This window comes from Macrobrachium nipponense, chromosome 21 (genome assembly GCF_015104395.2).
Source record: "Macrobrachium nipponense isolate FS-2020 chromosome 21, ASM1510439v2, whole genome shotgun sequence".
NCBI classification, from domain to species: Eukaryota; Metazoa; Arthropoda; class Malacostraca; order Decapoda; family Palaemonidae; genus Macrobrachium; species Macrobrachium nipponense.
Window position 1 is genome coordinate 58,184,565 of NC_087212.1, and position 12,500 is coordinate 58,197,064.

At 36.0% G+C, this 12,500-nt stretch overlaps 1 protein-coding gene across 4 annotated transcripts in view; it reads right to left on the minus strand.

The window, feature by feature from the left end:
- The window catches only part of LOC135198053 (acetylcholine receptor subunit alpha-like), a 953,996-nt gene that overhangs the window by 410,061 nt on the left and 531,435 nt on the right, over positions 1 to 12,500 (minus strand). For 2 of the 4 annotated variants that reach the window (XR_010310713.1, XM_064225444.1), the window contains exon 1: positions 1,868 to 1,999. The exons of the other annotated variants lie outside the window; for them this stretch is intronic. The gene's annotated coding sequence lies outside the window, so the exon portion shown is untranslated. Of the gene's footprint in view, positions 1 to 1,867; positions 2,000 to 12,500 lie in introns of those variants that run through there. 4 annotated transcript variants of the gene reach the window in all.

Genomic DNA, 12,500 nt, shown 5'->3' on the forward strand with positions numbered 1-12,500 from the left:
GATATGAAAATACACATACGTCCGATATAACGTACTGTGTTTGATCAGATATACAACAATCAGACATAAAACAATGTGAGAGATCGCTTGCTACTCCTACCATAGGACTGAAATTTTGGTTTGAAAAGTCTTGTCGATTAACCACAGACGCACTCTTGTCATATATTAAATCTGACGACACAAAATATTTTTGCGGAGTTCCTCAAAAGTGTGAACGTGGCAGTGATTCTTTTGCCGCTTTGCCACCACCAGTTAGAAGAAAAGGTTTAATGTTGAATATATATGATTTTGATCCACCAAAATTAATTAAACCCCTCAATAAATTTAAAGTACTATTGATTTTAAAATAATGATAAGTTCAGGTGGGGCCTACTGTTACCTCAGATAACAAAGGCAACACAGTTCAAGAGAATGGTCTCATAAATACTAAGTTTTTTTGACTTACAGGACAATAACATTTATATCATATAACTGCAAAATAATAATAATAATAATAATAATAATAATAATAATAATAATAATAATAATAATAATAATAATAATAATAATAATAATAATAATAATAATAATAATAATAATAATAATAATAGTTGCACATTTAAAAAATTCTTAAGAGTCAACACTGACCCTCTGATATATTCACGGATGTTGGAGCCCATAATGATTCATTAAACACCGAAAACAAAAAATACTTTCTTACCATCGTTCATTGCGAGAAACTACAACCCACATCGGTGTTTCGTTCCGGGAATTTATTTGTAAGAGAACGATTGGATCACAGGGAGATAATGGGTGGCATAGTCAGGGAAACAAAAAGAAAATTGACAATAAACAGAGAAAAAGACAATGTTTGTGTCTGCTTGTAGGTAAATGTGTTTGTGTGAAATCTCCGTTATAAAATCGTTGTACTTGACAAGTCGTTTGTTCACAGTTCCCTCCAGCCCCAAAACACGATTCACAAACCCACCCACCTGTGGGAACGTTGGCCTCAGAGCCACCAAATACTTTCATTTTAACTTCTTGCTTTGCTTTTACCTTCTTCATCTTCATTCTTTCGTTTGAAACATTTACTTTTACTTTTCTTTCGCCATTTAAGCCCATTTATAATTATATTTCGGCCGTAGTGAAGACAAGACTATCAAAGATATTTTCGCATTTTCTCACTCCTGAATGCAGTATCTGAACATTCATGGTGATAAGTCTGAATTTTGACTAAGGGCAGATTTGTCAAGATTTCGTTTCCAATAGAAAAGTTCCTAAATCACGTAAAAATGCATCGGGGAAGACGAATAAGAAACAAGTGAGAATCACAAATTTTCTGGTATTGGATCAGTTCACAGGTAAACAGAAATTGTTAGCAAGACCACCCACGAATTAAAGGAATCAGATACAACCAAAAACTTGAAACAGGAATAACTGCGAGGCGTCTATCTTCCGATGGACATTAATTTTCAGAGAGAGAGAGAGAGAGAGAGAGAGAGAGAGAGAGAGAGAGAGAGAGAGAGAGAGAGACCCACACTAATGTCGTTATATCCACAATGGCGAATGAACATAGTCATTTAAGGTCACTCCAGATAAACAGACGTTTAACGATTGTTCTTTATCAGTGAGAAATTAGTTACGTTCCATTTATGCTTTATGATGTTTTAAAATACATATTACAAATGTATGAATGAATACACATTCATACATACAACAAATGATAATGAGTGTGCTTCTCAGCATGCAGTAATATACATATGAGTGTATATGTATATGGATACATATAAATAAATATGTATACGGTATATACACATACATCAAGCACACCAAATTAAAGAAAAGAAGTATGATAGTTTGTATTAAAATGCTTTTATAATTAGATTACATCATGTTTTAGTTGAGGTTCAGTCGACGCCTCGAAATGATAAAAGGAGAGAGCCGACGGAATCGACGACGGCCGTCGATTGAGCGGCGGAGGGCGCGCAATTGACACCTGCACACACGAACACGGCCAGCGCACGACTGAGGAGAGAGAGACAGAGATAGAGGAGAGACGCGTCTGGCTCTGCCCTTCCTCCTCCCCCTCCTCCTCCTCCTCCTCCTCATCCTACACACCTTCCCTCCACCATGCTCCTCCATCTTCTTCAAACCCGACAACATAGAGCGATCTACACCCTTTCTCTCCTCTCTCTCTCTCTCTCTCTCTCTTTGTAACTTCAAATAAAGAGAAAAAGCCATATTTTCTCTATAATCTAATTGTCTCTCTGATTTTGAGTGATACCCAACATCTACTTGCGACTATAAGTAACCTTCTTACTACTCTCCCTCCTGATTCTATATTCTTTCGTAATATTAACTCTCTCTCTCTTCTCTCTCTCTCTCTCTCTCTCTCTCTCTCTCTCTCTCTCTCATGTATAACGGAGCTTTCGCACTAACAAATACACATTTATATACATACATACATACACTATCAGATATATATATATATATATATATATATATATATATATATATATATATATATATATATAAAATTTTTTTTTTCAATTGTACAGTTTTTTACATGTTTAAATATTAAACCGTAACTATCCAATTAGCATCAGTTTCACTTCACTTCGAGAATAGGTTACAATCAAAGGAATTGTATGTGATAAGTCGTCCTCTTACCCTAACCAAAATTGCCATATATATCCCTCTCGGGGTTAGAAGAAGGGTAACATTTAGCATACCGTCAAACTGCAAGGACGTCACAAATGTCCTGATGGGCTGAAGGCACTTTTATTCTGCTTGCTTATATGGTGACCATTGGCAAGAGAAGGTAGGATAGGGCCAGCCATCAGATAGTCTAAATATAAATGTCTATATCCCATAAAGCAATCTCACTGTACCGAAAAAATTAAATATGGTAGGGCTGACCACAGACTGAAGTTGGAAGCTCCATGTCCTGCCTCCAAATATATTCAAGGGACACCTGTCATTATGATGGTCAGTGCTGTGTAGACTCAGTGCTCTCAGCTTCACTGATCACAAGACCTACCGTGTACAGAGTGCTCTAACAACACCACCTCACCAACGAGTGACACGGTCCTAGCACAGGATACATAACTGTGCCCACAAGCAAAGAAATAGCTGGGTACCTGACTGTAAGTCGACTTGGTGGGGCATGGGGTTAATATAACAGCATCTCAAAAGGTTTTTCTGGAAACAAGAAAGTTGCCACCCTCTGGATCCACCCACTCAAAGAAGAAATCTGTCACTGAATTCAAGATTCAAGTGAAGGCTGTCTGCAGTCAATGCAGTTCTATGCCAAGGGAGCAGGCAAGGCAGAAGCTCACTGATGCAGGAGTAAAAAGGATTAGCGTAAGTTTCAAAATTAAAATTCACAAGGAGTGTCTGGGATTACAAGTGAGATTCTACGATAGATCTGCTTACTCTTATGGCCCAATCTCTTTCTGCGAAAACAACATAAGGATGGAATATGTATATATGTGTGTGTATGTGTGAATACAGAGAGAGAGAGAGAGAGAGAGAGAGAGAGAGAGAGAGAGAGAGAGAGAGAGAGAGAGAGTCTACTGATCGCTTTTACCTAATGCATATGTAATTGTAACCCCAAAGCCTCATAGCTTCTCAAAATCTTCAAACTTTTTGGAAAAGCTCAGTCTTTGAGTGAAAAGCGTAACTCAAAAAGTGTGGAGAATTCGTGAAGCTCAGAGGCTTTTTCTTAATTACAATTACACACATATTCATAAACACACATATGTATACACACACACACACATAAAATACTGAAAACATCACCGGAGTTCAGTAAAGGTGATGACAAAATAATTATAAATAACACGGACTAACTATAGGAACACATTGGTGTAGTAAGCAGAAGGTACACAGTACGAGGGAAGAGATAACTCATTTTGTGGAGGCATTTACCGTGAAAAACATTAATTATTAAGTTCATTAACAACTCTAGATTAAATCACAAAGTCACTATGAAAAAGAAAGTTTATGCGTAACATTATGAGCAGATTTAAAATCCAAATACCATGAAACCATTGGCTGCGGAGATGAAAATAGCATTTCTAATAATAAAACCAGAGTCTCGACAGCAGCCTCAATGAAATTTGTTTTAATAAAGACGCCTCGGCCATTCGGCCTGAAGATGGAGACATTTGCCCGACGAAAATCTGACCATTATGGGGGCTCCAAGAAAAATTTGGCCATTGTGGAGCTCAAAAGCCCTCAGGGTATGGCAAAAACGTTCTCTTCACAAGATGCCTTGGACGCAGGAACACAATTCCAACCCTTGGCTGACGGGAAAATGTGCCAAAGTCATTCTATTCATCGTAATGGCCAATTGGATTTCATTTATTGTGAAAGAAATGCCCGATAATTGCCTCAGATACCGGAATCAAAACTTACAAGGGTCGTCACTGTCTTAGTATTTGATGGGGAAAATGACAAAACAGCCTAAAATTTTGACATCGCAAATATAACGACTTCTCAAGGAAACGGTAATCATGAATAACTACAAAACAGAAACAGTAATTTGCCCGTCATTCCAGAAACATTAGTAATATTTGTAACTGAAATCTATGCAATAAGAAAGCAACTGTCCAGAACTTGCACATGCGTAAAGTTTATCTTAAAATTGGAAAAAAGCAACGAAGTATACCAACTTCAAAAAGTAAAAAAAAAAAGTTAATAAATAAACAAATGACATCAACCAAACTGCCAGTACCCTATTTGGGAAGCGAGTCTAGAAAGATTTATATTCTCCTTAAGACTTCCTCCAGCTCTCTCTCTCTCTCTCTCTCTCTCTCTCTCTCTCTCTCTCTCTCTCTCTCTCTCTCTCAAGAACACTTGACCTTTCAATACCGGATTACACTGGTCCTGGATAAACACATACTGAAGTCTGAATATTTATAAAATATTGTGAACTGAACGTGTAACGTAAAGGATAAAATATCAATATTTTTTTATTTCTAATTTTTGTTTTAAATTCCTGAAGGCAAATCATTCACTATTTCATACCCTCGAATCTTTGTAAGAGTAATTTTGTAATAGTTATGACCCAAAAAATTAAAAGATTGAGAAAAATGTCGTAGTGTCTATTTCGCAAGGTACTACTTAATACTGTGTTGGAATAAACTATGGTTTGTCACTAAATTTAATAGATTTTGTTGTTACAGATAGTTGGGAAGTCTCAGATTAATGTGAAATGATAATTAAAGATAAATAAAAGTTATTTACAACAATGCAAGGTGGAGGAAAAAACAAGGTAATTATTCAGATTATGACGGTACTGGATTTATCTGCATTATATTACTGACACTTTTCACACTCTCCCACCTCATACTTTATCTGTGTGCACATAATGAACAGAATACAAATGAAAGCCAGAGCGTGCAAGATTGGGTAATATCGAACTGTCAATGATTCAAGAGAATCCTAACTCAAGAATAAAGTCCGCCCCATTCAAGGCCTAAATTCCAGATATCTCAAATACTCGCCGTATGTGTGTGTGTGTTAAGATAAAAAAAAGTCCATAAACACTAGTTACAAGATAATTTTTGGTGGGGGGTGAGTAGGGGGAGTTTCTAAAGACTTGGTTTGTATTGTGGAAAAAGAAGTATGATATTGAGACAACAAAATTCATTTTTCATCTTTAAAAATATAAAACTGAATGAAAACGGTTACTGGTGAGTAGATAACAAAACAACACAAAGCTCTTCCTTATACATATATCTGCCATTTGAAAAACACATCTTTATTTACGTAATGTAGAAAATAAAACGACTATTATCGTACAAATATACAAACAACGAATCTGTAGTAATAGAAGTGTTCCGACGATAATTATCTGTTAAACCTGAAAATTTTACTTGTTACTTCAGACTGAAGTTCAAGCCTGTAAAAGTTTGTAAGTACAAGGCAAAGCTCCCAGTTTATACAAACTGTGCAACACTAATTATCAAGGACTTATCAGTTTATTATATACATATATATATTCTATTATATAAACGTGTATCTACAATAGAATATATATAGATATATTATATATATATATACTTATATATATATACCTCACACACAAATAGATATAAACTTAACAGACGAAAATTTCCTCTGGCAACACTTACCCCGTGACACCGTAGTTATTTTGTACTGTTAGAGAACCCACTCACCTGAAATAACAAAAAGAAGCACATTAGAAAACAGCAAATATATCAGAAGGAAAAGAAATGTATATACTCAACAATCACTCACACTCACCCATGAATAAATCTTTTACTCTGATATCTCGACAATCTTGACAACCGTATACCGTATCAATATTTGATGGGTTGTAAGTTCTGCTATCCATTATAGAGGTATCATGCATCCAGTTGGTACAGTTTTGATGGATACCATAATATCCACCAAACATAAACGTTAATAAAAGATATAGTTGCCATAACCGCTATATTGTGCTGAGATTTTGATGAAGAGGACTGGTAAGGTATGGTTTATTACTAATTTAAAAGGAAAATACTATCTAACGTTCATCATATATAGTCATTTGATTCCATTGCCTTTACTTTTGATATTCGATTCACTGTGAATGAGTTCCTCTAAGCTCCTTGAATAACCTAGTTTTTTATTTTTTTTTACAGAGGTAACAGCTAAGCAGATGTTACTCGAGAGATGTCAGTTCATGGAGAAAGAAGGTCTCGAAGTTCGTGTAGTTAGTGGTGATTATGGAATATACTCAAGACAAAGCTATTTGTATTCATAAACAGTATCTAGGAAAACAATCTATCAGTAAAAAATAGGTGTTTATGAACCTGTAGGGAGGACAGGGCGCGTGCTACACATAGCTGAGTGGTTGTGGAAATGAGAGAAAGGCAAAAGAAAGTGCTGGCACCTTTTCACTAATATCTTGTCGGGATTGAACCTGATTCATTCCTGAAAAAACTAGCGACTTGTTTTGTCATTCCAACGTGCAGTATGTGCTCCACATAATAAGTTAGGTGATGGAGTTTGGAGACCAATAAAATAAAGCGATGCATCTGACCAGTCTACTCGTTATGACAACGTCCCATATTGCTGTATTGTTCCTACTAACTATGAACAAATTATCAAATACAATGGAAAACTTAGCATCACAAGATGAAAATGTGTGAATTTCAGATCAGTTTGGAAATTGTACATTTATGCCTTCATAAGCTTTGTTTTTTTTAAGTTTTTCGTTTCATTGATCCATCCACGAATGAAGATAGGTAGGATTTTGGACAGCTTAATTTCAAAAGATTACCCCAAAGTTTCATTAAAAATTAAAACAATCAGATTACTGCGCCAAAGAAGAGATTGCAAAGATCTCTCATCACAAATTATCTACAATTACTGTTCCTTTACGTATAACAGATCAATAACCTTTTATACTGCCTTACTAGATTAGATAACTTTAGAGGATCCAACGCCATTTTATTTACAAAAAATAAGGCGAGTTCATTTCCAATATCCAAAAAGACAAGATCTATGACGTTTAAGTGTTACCTTTCTGTATAACCAGCCTATTTCCTGAAACATCACGGACACTTTGAAGGACATTCTAGGCAATTGCACATGAAACTACCCCATAAAGCATAATATCTAATCAAACCATGCCCCCTTAACAATAAGGCGACCAGTTCAATTCCTCTTAATAATCGGAGTACCTCTATCGCGGCGATAGAAGAATAAAGGCCGATAAATCAGAAGAAGAAGAAGCCCAAAGGGGTAGGAGGTGTGCGTGGCATCATTAACCAGGCCAAGGGAACAACACCGCACCTACTATAAACAACTGACGCACATTAGCCTCCGATTTCTGGTGAGTTATGGAAGCCACCTATCAAGGATTCTACCATAACGCTTATGGGAGACCATGGGGATGGACTGAGGGAGGGGGGGAGGGGGGGTGGTCTGAAACGATCATAACTGCATATCGTATACTCCGACCTGCAGCCTCTACTCCAATTGGTTTAATAGCAAGCTTTTGTTGTCAATTGAAAGAGCGCTGCCATTTGGAAATTATCTCCGACAATGACTCATTAGTGTTACAAAGTCTTTCGTGCTCTAGCCTTACGAACCATTATAACAAAAGCGCACACAAACTCACACAAGTGCTCAAAGCAATCATTGCATAAAATAGCAAATGGAAAATATATGTCCGCCTTTTTCAGAATTAATTCATTTCCTCCTTACAAGGAGTGGTTCCAGAGAAAGTCAACAGAACGGTCAATGACACAGCAATACTTCAGTTGCTGAATCGAGGACAAACCCTGTGCAGCTGAAACTCCACACCATTAGCCGCTTTTCACATCCACATAGAAAGTTCGAACCCAACTATGCACACTGTGCCTCGATATTAATTCATTCCTTTCCAATAACTTTTTTTAAACTCCAGTTTTCCAAATCTGTATAAAAGCTTATTATATGTTTCTTGTTTCCTAAATCTATAGTAAACTGCACTACTTTCTAGTTCAACTTGACATTACTCTCTGCATCTGATAATGGATTTCTTTAATATAGTCAATATCAGGGATCTACAGCAAGATTCTTCTAAGGCTTTGCTCAAGCCATCCCATTTTTCAGTGGGAATCCTGATACCAAACTGATCATAACAATTGTTTTATAACCTTTTGCAGGCCTATGAGGAGAACGGAGAGTAGAAGCACGAGATGTGTTAGATAGGCTGGGATGTTCGTTGGTGAGGAATCGTGATACAATCACAATTAACTATTCCATTCTAAAGGAAACAACGACATAGCCTTTAAGAAGGGAAAGCGACACGCACCGAAAATTGTGGCTCACTAGAAAGAAGGGTGGTAGTTCAAAACGTAGACAGAATGAGAAGGCAAAGGTGAAAAGGAACGATGCTAGAGTCAAACTTATTGATGAGAGTACTGAAGAGGACGCATGAACAGAAAAAATGTAGTCGTGAAATGCATGTGAAGGATACTACAATATTACGCCAGAAGTTAAATAGAAATAAAGACTCAAAAAAGGCGATTATGAGTGAGACTGGGAAATACAAGGAAACAGCTCGTTTGCGAAGAACATTAATAAGTAAACAGTATTTCATTAAGAGTACTAGTCGAAATTTTAGTGGCAAATCAGAACGGAAGGAGAAAAATAGAGACGCCGCGTTAATTTCGACAGTGGGATGGTAATGAATGAAACTACAAGACATATATAAAAAGGCTGCAAATCAATCATGGCAACAACTGGAAAAAGACGATGATAAAAACAGAACAATGTGTGAAAGCAAACGGATTTATGAGAAGCTGCAATAATAAGGCTGTGAAAAAATACTGTTCACAAAATGGAGCGTTAAAATAAAGGCATCGTGGAAGTGGGAACGGTCGAAAAACACGGGCCACAAGCTGAAGTATTGGTGCGGGTCAGGACACCCCAAAAAAAGCCACGGGGGATGTTTGAAGCGGCTCTGTACCTGGTCCTGTTTCATGATTCACTCACAATCTGGTGAGCAAAACGATACAAGCAGCGTGGAGAGCATTTTTTTCTTTATGATTATATATATATATATATATATATATATATATATATATATATATATATATATAATGTACGTGTGTGTGTGTATATTCATTTTATAAATACTGGATCTCGCAACTACAAAGATGACAGCATATGGATCCGTTGAAAAGATACACTACAAAAAAAAAATAAAAATAAAAATAAAACGCCAAGGAAAAAATGAAATAATCACAAACTGCACCCCAGTCTACATGTGGAATTTATAATGTAATCCTGTGGTGCTAAATTTAGTTGTTTTGAGCAACTTGGGTAGTTCTGAGGGAAGACTCAGAGTAGGTGAGAGGGATGCGAGCAATGTCTCCCAGGAGGTACCGATAAAGATGATGGAGTTATAGAGGAGCTTCCGTCGCCTAAACAAAGGCAATGGTTTTAGCTCACAAAGACAACAAAGGAAAACAAAAGGATCAACCACACAATGAGAGCTTATGAATGCGTGTGCCTATTTACACAAAGAGAGACAAAAAATTCCACTGGCAATATTACTTCTATACATTCTCTCTCTCTCTCTCTCTCTCTCTCTCTCTCTCTCTGGACCAGATAAATTTTGTATTTCTTTTGTCTCTTCACAAGAAGAAAGAAATGAGCAGAGAATAGAAAGCAATCAGAGTGTAGACCTCATCCATCTTAAACCATTAGCTTACGTTTATACTGACCAACTTCAGTTAGTTACCGAGATACACAACCTTCTTTTTTTTTTATTAATATGAAAGATGTAATATCTGCGGTCCAGATGCAGCTGGCTTAAAATCTCTTAACATTGGAACAATGAGAAACAAATCCCCAATCCCCATCCTAATACATTAAATACATAAAACACAAATCGACTCTTCTTCGGTCCAGTATATCCCTCGGGAAACTATTCAAGATTGATGAGATATCTCATAGACGGACGGACAAGAGAACTCACATCCGTCTAACAGTGCTACCGGAAGTATAAACAAAGATCGCGTAAGTGTAAGATTCGAATCCCAATTCTTACAGATACAACGGTTACTGCTCCTTATACATGAATGAGATTTACAACTTTGGAGATATTGTCTCAGCTGTGTCAATCTTTACTCGAAATTGTAAGTATACAGTTGAGAAATTATGCAAAATATAAAAACTCTCTTAATGAAACACGTTCTACAAAACTATGTTGTAGTAAAAAAAATAAAAAAATAAAAACTGGGAAAAATATCTGGTATTTCCTGTTCTCCCAAGTTCTTGAAAGCTTACACTCGTCTTCAGGGCAATTGCCGTCAACAAATCATAAGCACATTCACCAGCAGATTATGAGGGCGATTAGCATCTCATGACTGATGTCGCTTGACATTTAAAAAGAATGCTCCTTTGCGATTCAGATCTTAACGTGAACTAAAAATGAGTACGAAGGGTTTGAATAGCACAGAATATTCCCTAAAGACACCATAATAAACATTAGGCCTTGCCTAATGTTTATTATTATTTTATTTTCTAGGTAAAGAAACAGAAAAATGATGAACACATTAATAAACGTTGTATATAAAAAACTGTGCATAACAACAAAACAAAAATTAAAACAAATGAAACCAAATACTAAATTCAAAATCTGAAGATAAAGCTATAATGAGATAAGAGAACACAGAAATATAAAATGTTCGTTAATTAAGTATAACTGACGTAATTATAAAGCTAAAACACTCATACTTTATTACATTACACATTGAAGCCCACGCACGACCAGCCATAAGCAGTTCCTGTTCTGTGTGTGTGTGTGTTTTTTTAGCATTAAATAGAAAATGCTTAATAACACCAATACATTTAAAATTCCTAAATGAAATCTCGATTCTATACTATTCCTTCTGAAGCAAAAAAATTGCGAAAATAATGTCATGAAAAGATTCTCTAGATTTTGCAACTTGTTCTGCAAGATAATATGTACAGAACAAGCTCAGCTGCAGTAAGCTACATGGCCCAAAGCTCTAACAACTGCGGATTCCAATATCTCTTCCAGAACAACGAAAATATTCAATGAAGGTTTTTCAGCCAGATAAAGGGTAGAGTTTGTGGTGCGAAAACGAGAGAGAGAGAGAGAGAGAGAGAGAGAGAGAGAGAGAGAGAGAGAGAGAGAGAGAGAGAGAGAGAGAGAGAGTTGATAAAAACATTTAAAATATATGACTACCCTTCGAAACCAGAACAAGAGTCTTCTACCTAAATAAATGCACATTTTACATACAAGCATTCAAAAGAAAGCAGATGAATACACATAATTCAATATGGTAGCAGAGAAGACTATCTCAACGATTGCGACTGTAATGAACAGAAACCGTTCACTGTCCTTGCACTCATAGTTTCACAATGAACAAATTGAAGTAAGAGAAAAAAAAATTAAAAAGAAAGTCATTTTTTCATTATTCTATGAAAAAATAGCAAGTGTCTTGGGTTTCAGAGCAAAATGTTCAACATAAAATAATATTGGCTATATTTTTATTCGATACAGAAAAATATCAAATGTTCCCAAGCTCGACGTCTAATTTTACGATAGTAGTTGCAAAGATAAATTACAGCAGGACCATTTTAACAATAAGAATATTCAGCATATGTATTTCATGACATCTTCCATATCCATTTCAAACTTAAAAACTTTTACTGAAAGGGAAAGCAACACTCCTTATAACAGATAATTTGATTATACACGAATCCCCTAATTAAATAAACAGCAAATCACTTGCATGAGGGCTGGTACTCAGAATAACATTAAAATCAAGCAAGATTTTATATTCCCAACAGTACATAAAAAGCAGCACACAAATCGCCTTTTCCAAACAAATTTCAGAAACAAAATGTTAGTCTTGAGTAGGAATCAGTACAGTTTGTTGCTGTGCAAAGTGAGATGCGGATATCTGATTTAGAAAATCGAGGGGTGAGGGGGGGTGAGGAGATAAGAAATGAGAATAAAAAGAAAATGGGTTAGTCCTACT